This window comes from Schistocerca nitens, chromosome 9 (genome assembly GCF_023898315.1).
Source record: "Schistocerca nitens isolate TAMUIC-IGC-003100 chromosome 9, iqSchNite1.1, whole genome shotgun sequence".
In the NCBI taxonomy this organism is placed as follows: domain Eukaryota; kingdom Metazoa; phylum Arthropoda; class Insecta; order Orthoptera; family Acrididae; genus Schistocerca; species Schistocerca nitens.
This window is the reverse complement of record NC_064622.1, coordinates 498,716,302-498,742,640: the sequence shown is the minus strand read 5'-3', so window position 1 is coordinate 498,742,640 and position 26,339 is coordinate 498,716,302.

Sequence of the window (26,339 nt, the reverse complement as noted above, 5' to 3'; positions counted from 1 at the left end):
CTAGTGCTGTGCACATAGCATTCTTCACACCGAATGTATCTACGTACAGTGGATGACTGCGGGAACAATTAGTTTTTTGGGAAGTAACAGCTCGATGTTTAAATTTTTTTCATTGTGCTTTAAGAATACAGTAAATATTACACATACTGGTGACCTTGGAGTGTGCTAGTGTTTAAATTCTCTTTCGTTAGCAGGTTGACATGAGATCTGTTGGAGCGGCAACATATCCTAGAACAAAATCGCTAGTGCTGTGCACATAGCTTTCTTCACACCGAATGTATCTACGTACAGTGGATGACTGCGGGAAAAATTAGTTTTTTGGGAAGTAACAGCTCGATGTTTAAATTTTTTTCATCATGCTTTTAGAATACAGTAAATATTACACATCCTGGTGACCTTGGAGTGTGCTAGTGTTTAAATTTTCTTTCGTTAGCAGGTTGACATGAGATCTGTTGGAGCGGCAACATATCCTAGAACAAAATCGCTAGTGCTGTGCACATAGCTTTCTTCACACCGAATGTATCTACGTACAGTGGATGACTGCGGGAAAAATTAGTTTTTTGGGAAGTGACGGCTCGATGTTTAAATTTTTTCATTATGCTTTAAGAATACAGATAATATTACACTTTCTGGTGACTTTGGAGTGCGCTAAAGTTTACTTTTTCCTTTCGTTAGCAGGTTGACAAGAAATCTGTTGGAGCGGCAACATATTCTAGATGAAAATCGCTAGTGCTGTGCACATAGCATTCTTCACACCGAATGTATCTACGTACAGTGGATGACTGCGGGAACAATTAGTTTTTTGGGAAGTAACAGCTCGATGTTTAAATTTTTTTCATTATGCTTTAAGAATACAGTAAATATTAGACATCCTGGTGACCTTGGAGTGTGCTAATGTTTAAATTTTCTTTCGTTAGCAGGTTTACATGAGATCTGTTGGAGCGGCAACATATTCTAGATGAAAATCGCTAGTGCTGTGCACATAGCATTCTTCACACCGAATGTATCTACGTACAGTGGATGACTGCGGGAACAATTAGTTTTTTGGGAAGTAACAGCTCGATGTTTAAATTTTTTTCATGATACTTTAAGAATACAGATAATATTACACTTTCTGGTGACTTTGGAGTGCGCTAATGTTTACATTTTCTTTCGTTAGCAGGTTGACAAGAAATCTGTTGGAGCGGCAACATATTCTAGAAGAAAATCGCTAGTGCTGTGCACATAGCATTTTTCACACCGAATGTATCTACGTACAGTGTATGACTGCGGGAACAATTAGTTTTTTGGGAAGTAACAGCTCGATGTTTAAATTTTTTTCATGATGCTTTAAGAATACAGTAAATATTACACATCCTGGTGACCTTGGAGTGTGCTAATGTTTAAATTTTCTTTCGTTAGCAGGTTGTCATGAGATCTGTTGGAGCGGCAACATACCCTAGAACAAAATCGCTAGTGCTGTGCACATAGCATTCTTCACACCGAATGTATCTACGTACAGTGGATAACTGCGGGAACAAGTATCTTTTTGGGAAGTAACAGCCCAATGTTTAAATTTTTTTCATGATGCTTTAAGAATGCAGTAAATATCACACATCCTGGTGACCTTGGAGTGTGCTAATGTTTAAATTTTCTTTCGCTAGCAGGTTGACATGAGATCTGTTGGAGCGGCAACATATCCTAGAACAAAGTCGCTAGTGCTGTGCACATAGCATTTTTCACACCGAATGTATCTACGTACAGTGGATGACTGCGGGAGCAATTAGTTTTTTGGGAAGTAACAGCTCGATGTTTAAATTTTTTTCATTATGCTTTAAGAATACAGATAATATTACACTTTCTGGTGACTTTGGAGTGCGCTAAAGTTTAAAATTTCTTTCGTTAGCAGGTTGACAAGAAATCTGTTAGAGCGGCAACATATTCTAGAAGAAAATCGCTAGTGCTGTGCACATAGCATTCTTCACACCGAATGTATCTACGTACAATGGATGACTGCGGAAACAATTAGTTTTTTGGGAAGTAACAGCCCGATGTTTAAATTTTTTTCATGATGCTTTAAGAATACAGTAAATATCACACATACTGGTAACCTTGGAGTGTGCTAATGTTTAAATTTTCTTTCGTTAGCAGGTTGACATGAGATCTGTTGGAGCGGCAACATATCCTAGAACAAAATCGCTAGTGCTGTGCTCATAGCACTCTTCACACCGAATGTATAAACGTACAGTGGATGACTGCGGGAACAATTAATTTTTTGGGAAGTAACAGCTCGATGTTTAAATTTTATTCATTTGCCTTAAGAATACAGTAAATATTACACATCCTGGTGATCTTGGAGTGTGCTAATGTTTAAATTTTCTTTCGTTAGCAGGTTTACATGAGATCTGTTGCAGCGGCAACATATCCTAGAAAAAAATCGCTAGTGCTGTGCACATAGCATTCTTCATTCCGAATGTATCTACGTACAGTGGATGACTGCGGGAACAATTAGATTTTTGGGAAGTAACAGCTCGATGTTTAATTTTTTTTTCATTATGCTTTAAGAATACAGATAATATTACACTTTCTGGTGACTTTGGAGTGCGCTAATGTTTACATTTTCTTTCGTTAGCAGGTTGACAAGGAATCTGTTTGAGCGGCAACATATTCTAGAAGAAAATCGCTAGTGCTGTGCACATAGCATTCTTCACACCGAATGTATCTACGTACAGTGGATGACTGCGGGAACAATTAGTTTTTTGGGAAGTAACAGCTCGATGTTTAATTTTTTCATTATGCTTTAAGTATACAGTAAATATTACACATCCTGGTGACGTTGGAGTCTGCTAATGTGTAACTTTTCTTTCGTTAGCAGGTTGACAACAAATCTGTTGCAGCGGCAACATATTCTAGAAGAAAATCGATAGTGCTGTGCACATAGCATTCTTCACACCGAATGTATCTACGTACAGTGGATGACTGCGGGAACAATTAATTTTTTGGGAAGTAACAGCTCGATGTTTAAATTTTTTTCATTGTTCTTTAAGAATACAGTAAATATTACACATTCTGGTGACCTTGGAGTGTGCTAATGTTTAAATTTTCTTTCGTTAGCATGTTGACATGAGATCTGTTGAAGCGGCAACATGTTCTAGAAGAAAATCGCTAGTGCTGTGCACATAGCATTCTTCACACCGAAAGTATCTACGTACAGTGGATGACTGCGGGAACAATTAGTTTTTTGGGAAGTAACAGCTCGATGTTTAAATTTTTTTCATGATGCTTTAAGAATACAGATAATATTACACTTTCTGGTGACTTTGGAGTGCGCTAATGTTTACATTTTCTTTCGTTAGCAGGTTGACAAGAAATCTGTTGGAGCGGCAACATATTCTAGAAGAAAATCCCTAGTGCTCTGCACATAGCATTTTTCACACCGAATGTATCTACGTACAGTGTATGACTGCGGGAACAATTAGTTTTTTGGGAAGTAACAGCCCGATGTTTAAATTTTTTTCATGTTGCTTTAAGAATGCAGTAAATATTACACATCCTGGTGACCTTGGAGTGTGCTAATGTTTAAATTTTCTTTCGTTAGCAGGTTGTCATGAGATCTGTTGGGGCGGCAACATATCCTAGAACAAAATCGCTAGTGCTGTGCACATAGCATTCTTCACACCGAATGTATCTACGTACAGTGGATGACTGCGGGAACAATTAGTTTTTTGGGAAGTAACAGCCCGATGTTTAAATTTTTTTCATGATGCTTTAAGAATGCAGTAAATATCACACATCCTGGTGACCTTGGAGTGTGCTAATGTTTATAAATTTTCTTTCGCTAGCAGGTTGACATGAGATCTGTTGGAGCGGCAACATATCCTAGAACAATATCGTTAGTGCTGTGCACATAGCATTTTTCACACCGAATGTATCTACGTACAGTGGATGACTGCGGGAACAATTAGTTTTTTGGGAAGTAACAGCTCGATGTTTAAATTTTTTTCATTATGCTTTAAGAATACAGATAATATTACACTTTCTGGTGACTTTGGAGTGCGCTAAAGTTTAAAATTTCTTTCGTTAGCAGGTTGACAAGAAATCTGTTGGAGCGGCAACATATTCTAGAAGAAAATCGCTAGTGCTGTGCACATAGCATTCTTCACACCGAATGTATCTACGTACAATGGATGACTGCGGAAACAATTAGTTTTTTGGGAAGTAACAGCCCGATGTTTAAATTTTTTTCATGATGCTTTAAGAATACAGTAAATATCACACATACTGGTAACCTTGGAGTGTGCTAATGTTTAAATTTTCTTTCGTTAGCAGGTTGACATGAGATCTGTTGGAGCGGCAACATATCCTAGAACATAATCGCCAGTGCTGTGCACATAGCATTCTTTACACCGAATGTATCTACGTACAATGGATGACTGCGGAAACAATTAGTTTTTTGGGAAGTAACAGCCCGATGTTTAAATTTTTTTCATGATGCTTTAAGAATACAGTAAATATCACACATACTGGTAACCTTGGAGTGTGCTAATGTTTAAATTTTCTTTCGTTAGCAGGTTGACATGAGATCTGTTGGAGCGGCAACATATCCTAGAACAAAATCGCTAGTGCTGTGCACATAGCATTCTTTACACCGAATGTATCTACGTACAGTGGATGACTGCGGGAACAATTAGTTTTTTGGGAAGTAACAGCTCGATGTTTAAATTTTTTTCATTATGCTTTAAGAATACAGTAAATATTACACATCCTGGTGACCTTGGAGTGTGCTAAGTTTTAAATTTTGTTTCGTTAGCAGGTTGACATGAGATCTGTTGGAGCGGCAACATGTTCTAGAAGAAAATCGCTAGTGCTGTGCACATAGCATTCTTCACACCGAATGTATCTACGTACAGTGGATGACTGCGGGAACAATTAGTTTTTTGGGAAGTAACAGCTCGATGTTTAATTTTTTCATTATGCTTTAAGTATACAGTAAATATTACACATCCTGGTGACGTTGGAGTGTGCTAATGTTTAACTTTTCTTTCGTTAGCAGGTTGACAAGAAATCTGTTGGAGCGGCAACATATTCTAGAAGAAAATCGCTAGTGCTGTGCACATAGCATTCTTCACACCGAATGTATCTACGTACAGTGGATGACTGCGGGAACAATTAGTTTTTTGGGAAGTAACAGCTCGATGTTTAAATTTTTTTCATCATGCTTTTAGAATACAGTAAATATTACACATCCTGGTGACCTTGGAGTGTGCTAGTGTTTAAATTTTCTGTCGTTAGCAGATTGACATGAGATCTGTTGGAGCGGCAACATACCCTAGAACAAAATCGCTAGTGCTGTGCACATAGCTTTCTTCACACCGAATGTATCTACGTACAGTGGATGACTGCGGGAAAAATTAGTTTTTTGGGAAGTAACAGCTCGATGTTTAAATTTTTTTCAGTATGCTTTAAGAATACAGATAATATTACACTTTCTGGTGACTTTGGAGTGCGCTAAAGTTTACTTTCTCCTTTCGTTAGCAGGTTGACAAGAAATCTGTTGGAGCGGCAACATATTCTAGATGAAAATCGCTAGTGCTGTGCACATAGCATTCTTCACACCGAATGTATCTACGTACAGTGGATGACTGCGGGAACAATTAGTTTTTTGGGAAGTAACAGCTCGATGTTAAAATTTTTTTCATTATGCTTTAAGAATACAGTAAATATTAGACATCCTAGTGACCTTGGAGTGTGCTAATGTTTAAATTTTCTTTCGTTAGCAGGTCTACATGAGATCTGTTGGAGCGGCAACATATTCTAGAAGAAAATCGCTAGTGCTGTGCACATAGCATTCTTCACACCGAATGTATCTACGTACAGTGGATGACTGCGGGAACAATTAGTTTTTTGGGAAGTAACAGCTCGATGTTTAAATTTTTTTCATTGTTCTTTAAGAATACAGTAAATATTACACATTCTGGTGACCTTGTAGTGTGCTAATGTTTAAATTTTCTTTCGTTAGCATGTTGACATGAGATCTGTTGAAGCGGCAACATGTTCTAGAAGAAAATCGCAAGTGCTGTGCACATAGCATTCTTCACACCGAATGTATCTACGTACAGTGGATGACTGCGGGAACAATTAGTTTTTTGGGAAGTAACAGCTCGATGTTTAAATTTTTTTCATGATGCTATAAGAATACAGATAATATTACACTTTCTGGTGACTTTGGAGTGCGCTAATGTTTACATTTTCTTTCGTTAGCAGGTTGACAAGAAATCTGTTGGAGCGGCAACATATTCTAGAAGAAAATCCCTAGTGCTCTGCACATAGCATTTTTCACACCGAATGTATCTACGTACAGTGTATGACCGCGGGAGCAATTAGTTTTTTGGGAAGTAACAGCCCGATGTTTAAATTTTTTTCATGATGCTTTAAGAATACAGTAAATGTTACACATCCTGGTGACCTTGGAGTGTGCTAATGTTTAAATTTTCTTTCGTTAGCAGGTTGTCATGAGATCTGTTGGAGCGGCAACATATCCTAGAACAAAATCGCTAGTGCTGTGCACATAGCATTCTTCACACCGAATGTATCTACGTACAGTGGATGACTGCGGGAACAATTAGTTTTTTGGGAAGTAACAGCCCGATGTTTAAATTTTTTTCATGATGCTTTAAGAATGCAGTAAATATCACACATCCTGGTGACCTTGGATTGTGCTAATGTTTAAATTTTCTTTCGCTAACAGGTTGACATGAGATCTGTTGGAGCGGCAACATATCCTAGAACAAAATCGTTAGTGCTGTGCACATAGCATTTTTCACACCGAATGTATCTACGTACAGTGGATGACTGCGGGAACAATTAGTTTTTTGGGAAGTAACAGCTCGATGTTTAAATTTTTTTCATTATGCTTTAAGAATACAGATAATATTACACTTTCTGGTGACTTTGGAGTGCGCTAAAGTTTAAAATTTCTTTCGTTAGCAGGTTGACAAGAAATCTGTTGGAGCGGCAACATATTCTAGAAGAAAATCGCTAGTGCTGTGCACATAGCATTCTTCACACCGAATGTATCTACGTACAATGGATGACTGCGGAAACAATTAGTTTTTTGGGAAGTAACAGCCCGATGTTTAAATTTTTTTCATGATGCTTTAAGAATACAGTAAATATCACACATACTGGTAACCTTGGAGTGTGCTAATGTTTAAATTTTCTTTCGTTAGCAGGTTGACATGAGATCTGTTGGAGCGGCGACATATCCTAGAACAAAATCGCTAGTGCTGTGCACATAGCATTCTTTACACCGAATGTATCTACGTACAGTGGATGACTGCGGGAACAATTAGTTTTTTGGGAAGTAACAGCTCGATGTTTAAATTTTTTTCATTATGCTTTAAGAATACAGTAAATATTACACATCCTGGTGACCTTGGAGTGTGCTAAGGTTTAAATTTTCTTTCGTTAGCAGGTTGACATGAGATCTGTTGGAGCGGCAACATATCCTAGAACAAAATCGCTAGTGCTGTGCACATAGCACTCTTCACACCGAATGTATAAACGTACAGTGGATGACTGCGGGAACAATTAATTTTTTGGGAAGTAACAGCTCGATGTTTAAATTTTATTCATTATGCTTTAAGAATACAGTAAATATTACACATCCTGGTGATCTTGGAGTGTGCTAATGTTTAAATTTTCTTTCGTTAGCAGGTTGACATGAGATCTGTTGCAGCGGCAACATATCCTAGAACAAAATCGCTAGTGCTGTGCACATAGCATTCTTCACTCCGAATGTATCTACGTACAGTGGATGACTGCGGGAACAATTAGATTTTTGGGAAGTAACAGCTCGATGTTTAATTTTTTTTCATTATGCTTTAAGAATACAGATAATATTACACTTTCTGGTGACTTTGGAGTGCGCTAATGTTTACATTTTCTTTCGTTAGCAGGTTGACAAGGAATCTGTTTGAGCGGCAACATATTCTAGAAGAAAATCGCTAGTGCTGTGCACATAGCATTCTTCACACCGAATGTATCTACGTACAGTGGATGACTGCGGGAACAATTAGTTTTTTGGGAAGTAACAGCTCGTTGTTTAATTTTTTCATTATGCTTTAAGTATACAGTAAATATTACACATCCTGGTGACGTTGGAGTGTGCTAATGTTTAACTTTTCTTTCGTTAGCAGGTTGACAAGAAATCTGTTGGAGCGGCAACATATTCTAGAAGAAAATCGATAGGGCTGTGCACATAGCATTCTTCACACCGAATGTATCTACGTACAGTGGATGACTGCGGGAACAATTAGTTTTTTGGGAAGTAACAGCTCGATGTTTAAATTTTTTTCATCCTGCTTTTAGAATACAGTAAATATTACACATCCTGGTGACCTTGGAGTGTGCTAGTGTTTAAATTTTCTGTCGTTAGCAGATTGACATGAGATCTGTTGGAGCGGCAACATATCCTAGAAGAAAATCGCTAATGCTGTGCACATAGCTTTCTTCACACCGAATGTATCTACGTACAGTGGATGACTGCGGGAAAAATTAGTTTTTTGGGAAGTAACAGCTCGATGTTTAAATTTTTTTCATTATGCTTTAAGAATACAGATAATATTACACTTTCTGGTGACTTTGGAGTGCGCTAAAGTTTACTTTCTCCTTTCGTTAGCAGGTTGACAAGAAATCTGTTGGAGCGGCAACATATTCTAGATGAAAATCGCTAGTGCTGTGCACATAGCATTCTTCACACCGAATGTATCTACGTACAGTGGATGACTGCGGGAACAATTAGTTTTTTGGGAAGTAACAGCTCGATGTTAAAATTTTTTTCATTATGCTTTAAGAATACAGTAAATATTACACATCCTGGTGACCTTGGAGTGTGCTAAGGTTTAAATTTTCTTTCGTTAGCAGGTCTACATGAGATCTGTTGGAGCGGCAACATATTCTAGAAGAAAATCGCTAGTGCTGTGCACATAGCATTCTTCACACCGAATGTATCTACGTACAGTGGATGACTGCGGGAACAATTAGTTTTTTGGGAAGTAACAGCTCGATGTTTAAATTTTTTTCATTGTTCTTTAAGAATACAGTAAATATTACACATTCTGGTGACCTTGGAGTGTGCTAATGTTTAAATTTTCTTTCGTTAGCATGTTGACATGAGATTTGTTGAAGCAGCAACATGTTCTAGAAGAAAATCGCTTGTGCTGTGCACATAGCATTCTTCACACCGAATGTATCTACGTACAGTGGATGACTGCGGGAACAATTAGTTTTTTGGGAAGTAACAGCTCGATGTTTAAATTTTTTTCATGATGCTTTAAGAATACAGATAATATTACACTTTCTGGTGACTTTGGAGTGTGCTAATGTTTACATTTTCTTTCGTTAGCATGTTGATATGAGATCTGTTGAAGCGGCAACATGTTCTAGAAGAAAATCGCTAGTGCTGTGCACATAGCATTCTTCACACCGAATGTATCTACGTACAGTGGATGACTGCGGGAACAATTAGTTTTTTGGGAAGTAACAGCTCGATGTTTAAATTTTTTTCATTGTTCTTTAAGAATACAGTAAATATTACACATTCTGGTGACCTTGGAGTGTGCTAATGTTTAAATTTTCTTTCGTTAGCATGTTGACATGAGATCTGTTGAAGCGGCAACATGTTCTAGAAGAAAATCGCTAGTGCTGTGCACATAGCATTCTTCACACCGAATGTATCTACGTACAGTGGATGACTGCGGGAACAATTAGTTTTTTGGGAAGTAACAGCTCGATGTTTAAATTTTTTTCATGATGCTTTAAGAATACAGATAATATTACACTTTCTGGTGACTTTGGAGTGCGCTAATGTTTACATTTTCTTTCGTTAGCAGGTTGACAAGAAATCTGTTGGAGCGGCAACATATTCTAGAAGAAAATCCCTAGTGCTCTGCACATAGCATTTTTCTCACCGAATGTATCTACGTACAGTGTATGACTGCGGGAACAATTAGTTTTTTGGGAAGTAACAGCCCGATGTTTAAATTTTTTTCATGATGCTTTAAGAATACAGTAAATATTACACATCCTGGTGACCTTGGAGTGTGCTAATGTTTAAATTTTCTTTCGTTAGCAGGTTGTCATTAGATGTGTAGGAGCGGCAACATATCCTAGAACAAAATCGCTAGTGCTGTGCACATAGCATTCTTCACACCGAATGTATCTACGTACAGTGGATGACTGCGGGAACAATTAGTTTTTTGGGAAGTAACAGCCCGATGTTTAAATTTTTTTCATGATGCTTTAAGAATGCAGTAAATATCACACATCCTGGTGACCTTGGAGTGTGCTAATGTTTAAATTTTCTTTCGCTAGCAGGTTGACATGAGATCTGTTGGAGCGGCAACATATCCTAGAACAAAATCGTTAGTGCTGTGCACATAGCATTTTTCACACCGAATGTATCTACGTACAGTGGATGACTGCGGGAACAATTAGTTTTTTGGGAAGTAACAGCTCGATGTTTAAATTTTTTTCATTATGCTTTAAGAATACAGATAATATTACACTTTCTGGTGACTTTGGAGTGCGCTAATGTTTGCATTTTCTTTCGTTAGCAGGTTGACAAGAAATCTGTTGGAGCGGCAACATATTCTAGAAGAAAATCGCTAGTGCTGTGCACATAGCATTCTTCACACCGAATGTATCTACGTACAATGGATGACTGCGGGAACAATTAGTTTTTTGGGAAGTAACAGCTCGATGTTTAAATTTTTTTCATGATGCTTTAAGAATACAGTAAATATCACACATACTGGTAACCTTGGAGTGTGCTAATGTTTAAATTTTCTTTCGTTAGCAGGTTGACATGAGATCTGTTGGAGCGGCAACATATCCTAGAACAAAATCGCTAGTGCTGTGCACATAGCATTCTTTACACCGAATGTATCTACGTACAGTGGATGACTGCGGGAACAATTAGTTTTTTGGGAAGTAACAGCTCGATGTTTAAATTTTTTTCATTATGCTTTAAGAATACAGTAAATATTACACATCCTGGTGACCTTGGAGTGTGCTAAGGTTTAAATTTTCTTTCGTTAGCAGGTTGACATGAGATCTGTTGGAGCGGCAACATATCCTAGAACAAAATCGCTAGTGCTGTGCACATAGCACTCTTCACACCGAATGTATAAACGTACAGTGGATGACTGCGGGAACAATTAATTTTTTGGGAAGTAACAGCTCGATGTTTAAATTTTATTCATTATGCTTTAAGAATACATTAATTATTACACATCCTGGTGACCTTGGAGTGTGCTAATGTTTAAATTTTCTTTCGTTAGCAGGTTGACATGAGATCTGTTGCAGCGGCAACATATCCTAGAACAAAATCGCTAGTGCTGTGCACATAGCATTCTTTACACCGAATGTATCTACGTACAGTGGATGACTGCGGGAACAATTAGATTTTTGGGAAGTAACAGCTCGATGTTTAATTTTTTTTCATTATGCTTTAAGAATACAGATAATATTACACTTTCTGGTGACTTTGGAGTGCGCTAATGTTTACATTTTCTTTCGTTAGCAGGTTGACAAGGAATCTGTTTGAGCGGCAACATATGCTAGAAGAAAATCACTAGTGCTGTGCACATAGCATTCTTCACACCGAATGTATCTACGTACAGTGGATGACTGCGGGAACAATTAGTTTTTTGGGAAGTAACAGCTCGATGTTTAATTTTTTTCATTATGCTTTAAGAATACAGTAAATATTACACATCCTGGTGACGTTGGAGTGTGCTAATGTTTAACTTTTCTTTCGTTAGCAGGTTGACAAGAAATCTCTTGGAGCGGCAACATATTCTAGAAGAAAATCGCTAGTGCTGTGCACATAGCATTCTTCACACCGAATGTATCTACGTACAGTGGATGACTGCGGGAACAATTAGTTTTTTGGGAAGTAACAGCTCGATGTTTAAATTTTTTTTCATGCTTTTAGAATACAGTAAATATTACACATCCTGGTGACCTTGGAGTGTGCTAGTGTTTAAATTTTCTTTCGTTAGCAGGTTGACATGAGATCTGTTGGTGCGGCAACATATCCTAGAACAAAATCGCTAGTGCTGTGCACATAGCTTTCTTCACACCGAATGTATCTACGTACTGTGGATGACTGCGGGAAAAATTAGTTTTTTGGGACGTAACAGCTCGATGTTTAAATTTTTTCATTATGCTTTAAGAATACAGATAATATTACACTTTCTGGTGACTTTGGAGTGCGCTAAAGTTTACTTTTTCCTTTCGTTAGCAGGTTGACAAGAAATCTGTTGGAGCGGCAACATATTCTAGAAGAAAATCGCTAGTGCTGTGCACATAGCATTCTTCACACCGAATGTATCTACGTACAGTGGATGACTGCGGGAACAATTAGTTTTTTGGGGTTGTTACAGCTCGATGTTTAAATTTTTTTCATTATGCTTTAAGAATACAGTAAATATTACACATCCTGGTGACTTTGGAGTGTGCTAATGTTTACATTTTCTTTCGTTAGCAGGTTTACATGAGATCTGTTGGAGCGGCAACATATTCTAGAAGAAAATCGCTAGTGCTGTGCACATAGCATTCTTCACACCGAATGTATCTACGTACAGTGTATGACTGCGGGAACAATTAGTTTTTTGGGAAGTAACAGCTCGATGTTTAAATTTTTTTCATTGTGCTTTAAGAATACAGTAAATATTACACATTCTGGTGACCTTGGAGTGTGCTAATGTTTAAATTTTCTTTCGTTAGAATGTTGACATGAGATCTGTTGAAGCGGCAACATGTTCTAGAAGAAAATCGCTAGTGCTGTGCACATAGCATTTTTCACACCGAATGTATCTACGTACACTGTATGACTGCGGGAACAATTAGTTTTTTGGGAAGTAACAGCTCGATGTTTAAATTTTTTTCATGATGCTTTAAGAATACAGTAAATATTACACATCCTGGTGACCTTGGAGTGTGCTAATGTTTAAATATTCTTTCGTTAGCAGGTTGACATGAGATCTGTTGGAGCGGCAACATATCCTAGAACAAAATCGCTAGTGCTGTGCACATAGCATTCTTCACACCGAATGTATCTACGTACAGTGGATGACTGCGGGAACAATTAGTTTTTTGGGAAGTAACAGCTCGATGTTTAAATTTTTTTCATGATGCTTTAAGAATACAGTAAATATCACATATCCTGGTGACCTTGGAGTGTGCTAATGTTTAAATTTTCTTTCGTTAGCAGGTTGACATGAGATCTGTTGGAGCGGCAACATATCCTAGAACAAAATCGCTAGTGCTGTGCACATAGAATTCTTCACACCGAATGTATCTACGTACAGTGGATGACTGCGGGAACAAATAGTTTTTTGGGAAGTAACAGCTCGATGTTTAAATTTTTTTCATTATGCTTTAAGAATACAGATAATATTACACTTTCTGGTGACTTTGGAGTGCGCTAATGTTTACATTTTCTTTCGTTAGCAGGTTGACATGAAATCTGTTGGAGCGGCAACATATTCTAGAAGAAAATCGCTGGTGCTGTGCACATAGCCTTCTTCACACCGAATGTATCTACGTACAGTGGATGACTGCGGGAACAATTAGTTTTTTGGGAAGTAACAGCTCGATGTTTAAATTTTTTTCATGATGCTTTAAGAATACAGTAAATATCACACATCCTGGTGACCTTCGAGTGTGCTAATGTTTAAATTTTCTTTCGTTAGCAGGTTGACATGAGATCTGTTGGAGCGGCAACATATCCTAGAACAAAATCGCTAGTGCTGTGCACATAGCATTCTTTACACCGAATGTATCTACGTACAGTGGATGACTGCGGGAACAATTAATTTTTTGGGAAGTAACAGCTCGATGTTTAAATTTTATTCATTATGCTTTAAGGATACAGTAAATATTACACATCCTGGTGACCTTGGAGTGTGCTAATGTTTAAATTTTCTTTCGTTAGCAGGTTGACATGAGATCTGTTGGAGCGGCAACATATCCTAGAACAAAATCGCTAGTGCTGTGCACATAGCATTCTTCACACCGAATGTATCTACGTACAGTGGATGACTGCGGGAACAATTAGTTTTTTGGGAAGTAACAGCTCGATGTTTAAATTTTTTTCATTGTTCTTTAAGAATACAGTAAATATTACACATTCTGGTGACCTTGGAGTGTGCTAATGTTTAAATTTTCTTTCGTTAGCATGTTGACATGAGATCTGTTGAAGCGGCAACATGTTCTAGAAGAAAATCGCTAGTGCTGTGCACATAGCATTCTTCACACCGAATGTATCTACGTACAGTGGATGACTGCGGGAACAATTAGTTTTTTGGGAAGTAACAGCTCGATGTTTAAATTTTTTTCATGATGCTTTAAGAATACAGATAATATTACACTTTCTGGTGACTTTGGAGTGCGCTAATGTTTACATTTTCTTTCGTTAGCAGGTTGACAAGAAATCTGTTGGAGCGGCAACATATTCTAGAAGAAAATCCCTAGTGCTCTGCACATAGCATTTTTCTCACCGAATGTATCTACGTACAGTGTATGACTGCGGGAACAATTAGTTTTTTGGGAAGTAACAGCCCGATGTTTAAATTTTTTTCATGATGCTTTAAGAATACAGTAAATATTACACATCCTGGTGACCTTGGAGTGTGCTAATGTTTAAATTTTCTTTCGTTAGCAGGTTGTCATTAGATGTGTAGGAGCGGCAACATATCCTAGAACAAAATCGCTAGTGCTGTGCACATAGCATTCTTCACACCGAATGTATCTACGTACAGTGGATGACTGCGGGAACAATTAGTTTTTTGGGAAGTAACAGCCCGATGTTTAAATTTTTTTCATGATGCTTTAAGAATGCAGTAAATATCACACATCCTGGTGACCTTGGAGTGTGCTAATGTTTAAATTTTCTTTCGCTAGCAGGTTGACATGAGATCTGTTGGAGCGGCAACATATCCTAGAACAAAATCGTTAGTGCTGTGCACATAGCATTTTTCACACCGAATGTATCTACGTACAGTGGATGACTGCGGGAACAATTAGTTTTTTGGGAAGTAACAGCTCGATGTTTAAATTTTTTTCATTATGCTTTAAGAATACAGATAATATTACACTTTCTGGTGACTTTGGAGTGCGCTAATGTTTGCATTTTCTTTCGTTAGCAGGTTGACAAGAAATCTGTTGGAGCGGCAACATATTCTAGAAGAAAATCGCTAGTGCTGTGCACATAGCATTCTTCACACCGAATGTATCTACGTACAATGGATGACTGCGGGAACAATTAGTTTTTTGGGAAGTAACAGCTCGATGTTTAAATTTTTTTCATGATGCTTTAAGAATACAGTAAATATCACACATACTGGTAACCTTGGAGTGTGCTAATGTTTAAATTTTCTTTCGTTAGCAGGTTGACATGAGATCTGTTGGAGCGGCAACATATCCTAGAACAAAATCGCTAGTGCTGTGCACATAGCATTCTTTACACCGAATGTATCTACGTACAGTGGATGACTGCGGGAACAATTAGTTTTTTGGGAAGTAACAGCTCGATGTTTAAATTTTTTTCATTATGCTTTAAGAATACAGTAAATATTACACATCCTGGTGACCTTGGAGTGTGCTAAGGTTTAAATTTTCTTTCGTTAGCAGGTTGACATGAGATCTGTTGGAGCGGCAACATATCCTAGAACAAAATCGCTAGTGCTGTGCACATAGCACTCTTCACACCGAATGTATAAACGTACAGTGGATGACTGCGGGAACAATTAATTTTTTGGGAAGTAACAGCTCGATGTTTAAATTTTATTCATTATGCTTTAAGAATACATTAATTATTACACATCCTGGTGACCTTGGAGTGTGCTAATGTTTAAATTTTCTTTCGTTAGCAGGTTGACATGAGATCTGTTGCAGCGGCAACATATCCTAGAACAAAATCGCTAGTGCTGTGCACATAGCATTCTTTACACCGAATGTATCTACGTACAGTGGATGACTGCGGGAACAATTAGATTTTTGGGAAGTAACAGCTCGATGTTTAATTTTTTTTCATTATGCTTTAAGAATACAGATAATATTACACTTTCTGGTGACTTTGGAGTGCGCTAATGTTTACATTTTCTTTCGTTAGCAGGTTGACAAGGAATCTGTTTGAGCGGCAACATATGCTAGAAGAAAATCACTAGTGCTGTGCACATAGCATTCTTCACACCGAATGTATCTACGTACAGTGGATGACTGCGGGAACAATTAGTTTTTTGGGAAGTAACAGCTCGATGTTTAATTTTTTTCATTATGCTTTAAGAATACAGTAAATATTACACATCCTGGTGACGTTGGAGTGTGCTAATGTTTAACTTTTCTTTCGTTAGCAGGTTGACAAGAAATCTCTTGGAGCGGCAACATATTCTAGAAGAAAATCGCTAGTGCTGTGCACATAGCATTCTTCACACCGAATGTATCTACGTACAGTGGATGACTGCGGGAACAATTAGTTTTTTGGGAAGTAACAGCTCGATGTTTAAATTTTTTTTCATGCTTTTAGAATACAGTAAATATTACACATCCTGGTGACCTTGGAGTGTGCTAGTGTTTAAATTTTCTTTCGTTAGCAGGTTGACATGAGATCTGTTGGTGCGGCAACATATCCTAGAACAAAATCGCTAGTGCTGTGCACATAGCTTTCTTCACACCGAATGTATCTACGTACTGTGGATGACTGCGGGAAAAATTAGTTTTTTGGGACGTAACAGCTCGATGTTTAAATTTTTTCATTATGCTTTAAGAATACAGATAATATTACACTTTCTGGTGACTTTGGAGTGCGCTAAAGTTTACTTTTTCCTTTCGTTAGCAGGTTGACAAGAAATCTGTTGGAGCGGCAACATATTCTAGAAGAAAATCGCTAGTGCTGTGCACATAGCATTCTTCACACCGAATGTATCTACGTACAGTGGATGACTGCGGGAACAATTAGTTTTTTGGGGTTGTTACAGCTCGATGTTTAAATTTTTTTCATTATGCTTTAAGAATACAGTAAATATTACACATCCTGGTGACTTTGGAGTGTGCTAATGTTTACATTTTCTTTCGTTAGCAGGTTTACATGAGATCTGTTGGAGCGGCAACATATTCTAGAAGAAAATCGCTAGTGCTGTGCACATAGCATTCTTCACACCGAATGTATCTACGTACAGTGTATGACTGCGGGAACAATTAGTTTTTTGGGAAGTAACAGCTCGATGTTTAAATTTTTTTCATTGTGCTTTAAGAATACAGTAAATATTACACATTCTGGTGACCTTGGAGTGTGCTAATGTTTAAATTTTCTTTCGTTAGAATGTTGACATGAGATCTGTTGAAGCGGCAACATGTTCTAGAAGAAAATCGCTAGTGCTGTGCACATAGCATTTTTCACACCGAATGTATCTACGTACACTGTATGACTGCGGGAACAATTAGTTTTTTGGGAAGTAACAGCTCGATGTTTAAATTTTTTTCATGATGCTTTAAGAATACAGTAAATATTACACATCCTGGTGACCTTGGAGTGTGCTAATGTTTAAATATTCTTTCGTTAGCAGGTTGACATGAGATCTGTTGGAGCGGCAACATATCCTAGAACAAAATCGCTAGTGCTGTGCACATAGCATTCTTCACACCGAATGTATCTACGTACAGTGGATGACTGCGGGAACAATTAGTTTTTTGGGAAGTAACAGCTCGATGTTTAAATTTTTTTCATGATGCTTTAAGAATACAGTAAATATCACATATCCTGGTGACCTTGGAGTGTGCTAATGTTTAAATTTTCTTTCGTTAGCAGGTTGACATGAGATCTGTTGGAGCGGCAACATATCCTAGAACAAAATCGCTAGTGCTGTGCACATAGAATTCTTCACACCGAATGTATCTACGTACAGTGGATGACTGCGGGAACAAATAGTTTTTTGGGAAGTAACAGCTCGATGTTTAAATTTTTTTCATTATGCTTTAAGAATACAGATAATATTACACTTTCTGGTGACTTTGGAGTGCGCTAATGTTTACATTTTCTTTCGTTAGCAGGTTGACATGAAATCTGTTGGAGCGGCAACATATTCTAGAAGAAAATCGCTGGTGCTGTGCACATAGCCTTCTTCACACCGAATGTATCTACGTACAGTGGATGACTGCGGGAACAATTAGTTTTTTGGGAAGTAACAGCTCGATGTTTAAATTTTTTTCATGATGCTTTAAGAATACAGTAAATATCACACATCCTGGTGACCTTCGAGTGTGCTAATGTTTAAATTTTCTTTCGTTAGCAGGTTGACATGAGATCTGTTGGAGCGGCAACATATCCTAGAACAAAATCGCTAGTGCTGTGCACATAGCATTCTTTACACCGAATGTATCTACGTACAGTGGATGACTGCGGGAACAATTAATTTTTTGGGAAGTAACAGCTCGATGTTTAAATTTTATTCATTATGCTTTAAGGATACAGTAAATATTACACATCCTGGTGACCTTGGAGTGTGCTAATGTTTAAATTTTCTTTCGTTAGCAGGTTGACATGAGATCTGTTGGAGCGGCAACATATCCTAGAACAAAATCGCTAGTGCTGTGCACATAGCATTCTTCACACCGAATGTATCTACGTACAGTGGATGACTGCGGGAACAATTAGTTTTTTGGGAAGTAACAGCTCGATGTTTAAATTTTTTTCATTGTTCTTTAAGAATACAGTAAATATTACACATTCTGGTGACCTTGGAGTGTGCTAATGTTTAAATTTTCTTTCGTTAGCATGTTGACATGAGATCTGTTGAAGCGGCAACATGTTCTAGAAGAAAATCGCTAGTGCTGTGCACATAGCATTCTTCACACCGAATGTATCTACGTACAGTGGATGACTGCGGGAACAATTAGTTTTTTGGGAAGTAACAGCTCGATGTTTAAATTTTTTTCATGATGCTTTAAGAATACAGATAATATTACACTTTCTGGTGACTTTGGAGTGCGCTAATGTTTACATTTTCTTTCGTTAGCAGGTTGACAAGAAATCTGTTGGAGCGGCAACATATTCTAGAAGAAAATCCCTAGTGCTCTGCACATAGCATTTTTCTCACCGAATGTATCTACGTACAGTGTATGACTGCGGGAACAATTAGTTTTTTGGGAAGTAACAGCCCGATGTTTAAATTTTTTTCATGATGCTTTAAGAATACAGTAAATATTACACATCCTGGTGACCTTGGAGTGTGCTAATGTTTAAATTTTCTTTCGTTAGCAGGTTGTCATTAGATGTGTAGGAGCGGCAACATATCCTAGAACAAAATCGCTAGTGCTGTGCACATAGCATTCTTCACACCGAATGTATCTACGTACAGTGGATGACTGCGGGAACAATTAGTTTTTTGGGAAGTAACAGCCCGATGTTTAAATTTTTTTCATGATGCTTTAAGAATGCAGTAAATATCACACATCCTGGTGACCTTGGAGTGTGCTAATGTTTAAATTTTCTTTCGCTAGCAGGTTGACATGAGATCTGTTGGAGCGGCAACATATCCTAGAACAAAATCGTTAGTGCTGTGCACATAGCATTTTTCACACCGAATGTATCTACGTACAGTGGATGACTGCGGGAACAATTAGTTTTTTGGGAAGTAACAGCTCGATGTTTAAATTTTTTTCATTATGCTTTAAGAATACAGATAATATTACACTTTCTGGTGACTTTGGAGTGCGCTAATGTTTGCATTTTCTTTCGTTAGCAGGTTGACAAGAAATCTGTTGGAGCGGCAACATATTCTAGAAGAAAATCGCTAGTGCTGTGCACATAGCATTCTTCACACCGAATGTATCTACGTACAATGGATGACTGCGGGAACAATTAGTTTTTTGGGAAGTAACAGCTCGATGTTTAAATTTTTTTCATGATGCTTTAAGAATACAGTAAATATCACACATACTGGTAACCTTGGAGTGTGCTAATGTTTAAATTTTCTTTCGTTAGCAGGTTGACATGAGATCTGTTGGAGCGGCAACATATCCTAGAACAAAATCGCTAGTGCTGTGCACATAGCATTCTTTACACCGAATGTATCTACGTACAGTGGATGACTGCGGGAACAATTAGTTTTTTGGGAAGTAACAGCTCGATGTTTAAATTTTTTTCATTATGCTTTAAGAATACAGTAAATATTACACATCCTGGTGACCTTGGAGTGTGCTAAGGTTTAAATTTTCTTTCGTTAGCAGGTTGACATGAGATCTGTTGGAGCGGCAACATATCCTAGAACAAAATCGCTAGTGCTGTGCACATAGCACTCTTCACACCGAATGTATAAACGTACAGTGGATGACTGCGGGAACAATTAATTTTTTGGGAAGTAACAGCTCGATGTTTAAATTTTATTCATTATGCTTTAAGAATACATTAATTATTACACATCCTGGTGACCTTGGAGTGTGCTAATGTTTAAATTTTCTTTCGTTAGCAGGTTGACATGAGATCTGTTGCAGCGGCAACATATCCTAGAACAAAATCGCTAGTGCTGTGCACATAGCATTCTTTACACCGAATGTATCTACGTACAGTGGATGACTGCGGGAACAATTAGATTTTTGGGAAGTAACAGCTCGATGTTTAATTTTTTTTCATTATGCTTTAAGAATACAGATAATATTACACTTTCTGGTGACTTTGGAGTGCGCTAATGTTTACATTTTCTTTCGTTAGCAGGTTGACAAGGAATCTGTTTGAGCGGCAACATATGCTAGAAGAAAATCACTAGTGCTGTGCACATAGCATTCTTCACACCGAATGTATCTACGTACAGTGGATGACTGCGGGAACAATTAGTTTTTTGGGAAGTAACAGCTCGATGTTTAATTTTTTTCATTATGCTTTAAGAATACAGTAAATATTACACATCCTGGTGACGTTGGAGTGTGCTAATGTTTAACTTTTCTTTCGTTAGCAGGTTGACAAGAAATCTCTTGGAGCGGCAACATATTCTAGAAGAAAATCGCTAGTGCTGTGCACATAGCATTCTTCACACCGAATGTATCTACGTACAGTGGATGACTGCGGGAACAATTAGTTTTTTGGGAAGTAACAGCTCGATGTTTAAATTTTTTTTCATGCTTTTAGAATACAGTAAATATTACACATCCTGGTGACCTTGGAGTGTGCTAGTGTTTAAATTTTCTTTCGTTAGCAGGTTGACATGAGATCTGTTGGTGCGGCAACATATCCTAGAACAAAATCGCTAGTGCTGTGCACATAGCTTTCTTCACACCGAATGTATCTACGTACTGTGGATGACTGCGGGAAAAATTAGTTTTTTGGGACGTAACAGCTCGATGTTTAAATTTTTTCATTATGCTTTAAGAATACAGATAATATTACACTTTCTGGTGACTTTGGAGTGCGCTAAAGTTTACTTTTTCCTTTCGTTAGCAGGTTGACAAGAAATCTGTTGGAGCGGCAACATATTCTAGAAGAAAATCGCTAGTGCTGTGCACATAGCATTCTTCACACCGAATGTATCTACGTACAGTGGATGACTGCGGGAACAATTAGTTTTTTGGGGTTGTTACAGCTCGATGTTTAAATTTTTTTCATTATGCTTTAAGAATACAGTAAATATTACACATCCTGGTGACTTTGGAGTGTGCTAATGTTTACATTTTCTTTCGTTAGCAGGTTTACATGAGATCTGTTGGAGCGGCAACATATTCTAGAAGAAAATCGCTACTGCTGTGCACATAGCATTCTTCACACCGAATGTATCTACGTACAGTGTATGACTGCGGGAACAATTAGTTTTTTGGGAAGTAACAGCTCGATGTTTAAATTTTTTTCATTGTGCTTTAAGAATACAGTAAATATTACACATTCTGGTGACCTTGGAGTGTGCTAATGTTTAAATTTTCTTTCGTTAGAATGTTGACATGAGATCTGTTGAAGCGGCAACATGTTCTAGAAGAAAATCGCTAGTGCTGTGCACATAGCATTTTTCACACCGAATGTATCTACGTACACTGTATGACTGCGGGAACAATTAGTTTTTTGGGAAGTAACAGCTCGATGTTTAAATTTTTTTCATGATGCTTTAAGAATACAGTAAATATTACACATCCTGGTGACCTTGGAGTGTGCTAATGTTTAAATATTCTTTCGTTAGCAGGTTGACATGAGATCTGTTGGAGCGGCAACATATCCTAGAACAAAATCGCTAGTGCTGTGCACATAGCATTCTTCACACCGAATGTATCTACGTACAGTGGATGACTGCGGGAACAATTAGTTTTTTGGGAAGTAACAGCTCGATGTTTAAATTTTTTTCATGATGCTTTAAGAATACAGTAAATATCACATATCCTGGTGACCTTGGAGTGTGCTAATGTTTAAATTTTCTTTCGTTAGCAGGTTGACATGAGATCTGTTGGAGCGGCAACATATCCTAGAACAAAATCGCTAGTGCTGTGCACATAGAATTCTTCACACCGAATGTATCTACGTACAGTGGATGACTGCGGGAACAAATAGTTTTTTGGGAAGTAACAGCTCGATGTTTAAATTTTTTTCATTATGCTTTAAGAATACAGATAATATTACACTTTCTGGTGACTTTGGAGTGCGCTAATGTTTACATTTTCTTTCGTTAGCAGGTTGACATGAAATCTGTTGGAGCGGCAACATATTCTAGAAGAAAATCGCTGGTGCTGTGCACATAGCCTTCTTCACACCGAATGTATCTACGTACAGTGGATGACTGCGGGAACAATTAGTTTTTTGGGAAGTAACAGCTCGATGTTTAAATTTTTTTCATGATGCTTTAAGAATACAGTAAATATCACACATCCTGGTGACCTTCGAGTGTGCTAATGTTTAAATTTTCTTTCGTTAGCAGGTTGACATGAGATCTGTTGGAGCGGCAACATATCCTAGAACAAAATCGCTAGTGCTGTGCACATAGCATTCTTTACACCGAATGTATCTACGTACAGTGGATGACTGCGGGAACAATTAATTTTTTGGGAAGTAACAGCTCGATGTTTAAATTTTATTCATTATGCTTTAAGGATACAGTAAATATTACACATCCTGGTGACCTTGGAGTGTGCTAATGTTTAAATTTTCTTTCGTTAGCAGGTTGACATGAGATCTGTTGGAGCGGCAACATATCCTAGAACAAAATCGCTAGTGCTGTGCACATAGCATTCTTCACACCGAATGTATCTACGTACAGTGGATGACTGCGGGAACAATTAGTTTTTTGGGAAGTAACAGCTCGATGTTTAAATTTTTTTCATTATGCTTTAAGAATACAGTAAATATTACACATCCTGGTGACCTTGGAGTGTGCTAAGGTTTAACTTTTCTTTCGTTAGCAGGTTGACAAGAAATCTGTTGGAGCGGCCACATATTCTAGAAGAAAATCGCTAGTGCTGTGCACATAGCATTCTTCACTCCGAATGTATCTACGTACAGTGGATGACTGCGGGAACAATTAGTTTTTTGGGAAGTAACAGCTCGATGTTTAAATTGTTTCATCTCGCTTTAAGAATACAGATAATATTACACTTTCTGGTGACTTTGGAGTGCGCTAATGTTTAAATTTTCTTTCGTTAGCAGGTTGACAAGGAATCTGTTTGAGCGGCAACATATTCTAGAAGAAAATCGCTAGTACTGTGCACATAGCATTCTTCGCACCGAATGTATCTACGTACAGTGGATGACTGCAGGAGCAATTAGTTTTTTGGGAAGTAACAGCTCGATGTTTAAATTTTTTTCATTATGCTTTAAGAATACAGATAATATTACACTTTCAGGTGACTTTGGAGTGCGCTAATGTTTACATTTTCTTTCGTTAGCAGGTTGACAAGAAATCTGTTTGAGCGGCAACATATTCTAGAACAAAATCGCTAGTGCTGTGCACATAGCATTCTTCACTTCGAATGTATCTACGTACAGTGGATGACTGCGGGAACAATTATTTTTTGGGAAGTAACAGCTCGATGTTTAAATTTTTTTCATTATGCTTTAAGAATACAGTAAATATCACACATCCTGTTGACCTTGGAGTGTGCTACTGTATAAATTTTCTTTCGTTAGCAGGTTGACATGGGATCTGTTGGAGCGGCAACATATCCTAGAAGAAAATCGCTAGTGCTGTGCACATAGCATTCTTCACACCGAATGTATCTACGTACGGTGGATGACTGCGGGAACAATTAGTTTTTTGGGAAGTAACAGCTCGATGTTTAAATTTTTTTCATTATGCTTTAAGAATACAGATAATATTACACTTTCTGGTGACTTTGGAGTGCGCTAATGTTTACATTTTCTTTCGTTAGCAGGTTGACAAGAAATCTGTTTGAGCGGCAACATATTCTAGAACAAAATCGCTAGTGCTGTGCACATAGCATTCTTCACACCGAATGTATCTACGTACAGTGGATGACTGCGGGAACAATTAGTTTTTTGGGAAGTAACAGCTCGATGTTTAAATTTTTTTCATTATGCTTTAAGAATACAGTAAATATTACACATCCTGTTGACCTTGGAGTGTGCTAATGTTTAAATTTTCTTTCGTTAGCAGGTTCACATGAGATCTGTTGGAGCGGCAACATATCCTATAACAAAATCGCTAGTGCTGTGCACATAGCTTTCTTCACACCGAATATATCTGCGTACAGTGGACGACTGCGGGAACAATTAGTTTTTTGGGAAGTAACAGCTCGATGTTTACATTTTTTCATTATGCTTTAAGAATACAGTAAATATTACACATCCTGGTGACCTTGGAGTGTGCTAATGTTTAAATTTTCTTTCGTTAGCAGGTTGACATGAGATCTGTTGGAGCGGCAACATATCCTAGAACAAAATCGCTAGTGCTGTGCACATAGCATTCTTCACACCGAATGTATCTGCGTACAGTGGATGACTGCGGGAACAATTAGTTTTTTGGGAAGTAACAGCTCGATGTTTACATTTTTTCATTATGCTTTAAGAATACAGTAAATATTACACTTTCTGGTGACATTGTAGTGTGCTAATGTTTAAATTTTCTTTCGTTAGCAGGTTGACATGAGATCTGTTGGAGCGGCAACATATCCTAGAACAAAATCGCTAGTGCTGTGCACATAGCATTCTTCACACCGAATGTATCTACGTACAGTGGATGACTGCGGGAACAATTAGTTTTTTGGGAAGTAACAGCTCGATGTTTAAATTTTTTTCGTGATGCTTTAAGAATACAGTAAATATCACACATACTGGTGACCTTGGAGTGTGCTAAGGTTTAAATTTTCTTTCGTTAGCAGGTTGACATGAGATCTGTTGGAGCGGCAACATATCCTAGAACAAAATCGCTAGTGCTGTGCACATAGCATTCTTCACACCGAATGTATCCACGTACAGTGGATGACTGCGGGAACAATTAGTTTTTTGGGAAGTATCAGCTCGACGTTTAAATTTTTTTCATTATGCTTTAAGAATACAGATAATATTACTCTTTCTGGTGACTTAGGAGTGCGCTAATGTTTCCATTTTCTTTCGTTAGCAGGTTGACAAGAAATCTGTTGGAGCGGCAACATATTCTAGAAGAAAATCGCTAGTGCTGTGCACATAGCATTCTTCACACCGAATGTATCTACGTACAGTGGATGACTGCGGGAACAATTAGTGTTTGGGAAGTAACAGCTCGATGTTTAAATTTTTTTTCATTATGCTTTAAGAATACAGATAATATTACACTTTCTGGTGACCTTGGAGTGTGCTAATGTTTACATTTTCTTTCGTTAGCAGGTTGACAAGAAATCTGTCGGAGCGGCAACATATTCTAGAAGAAAATCGCTAGTTCTGTGCACATAGCATTCTTCACACCGAATGTATCTACGTACAGTGGATGACTGCGGGAACAATTAGTTTTTTGGGAAGTAACAGCTCGATGTTTAAATTTTTTTCGTGATGCTTTAAGAATACAGTAAATATCACACATACTGGTGACCTTGGAGTGTGCTAATGTTTAAATTTTCTTTCGTTAGCAGGTTGACATGAGATCTGTTGGAGCGGCAACATATCCTAGAACAAAATCGCTAGTGCTGTGCACATAGCATTCTTCACACCGAATGTATCTACGTACAGTGGATGACTGCGGGAACAATTAGTTTTTTGGGAAGTATCAGCTCGACGTTTAAATTTTTTTCATTATGCTTTAAGAATACAGATAATATTACTCTTTCTGGTGACTTAGGAGTGCGCTAATGTTTCCATTTTCTTTCGTTAGCAGGTTGACAAGAAATCTGTTGGA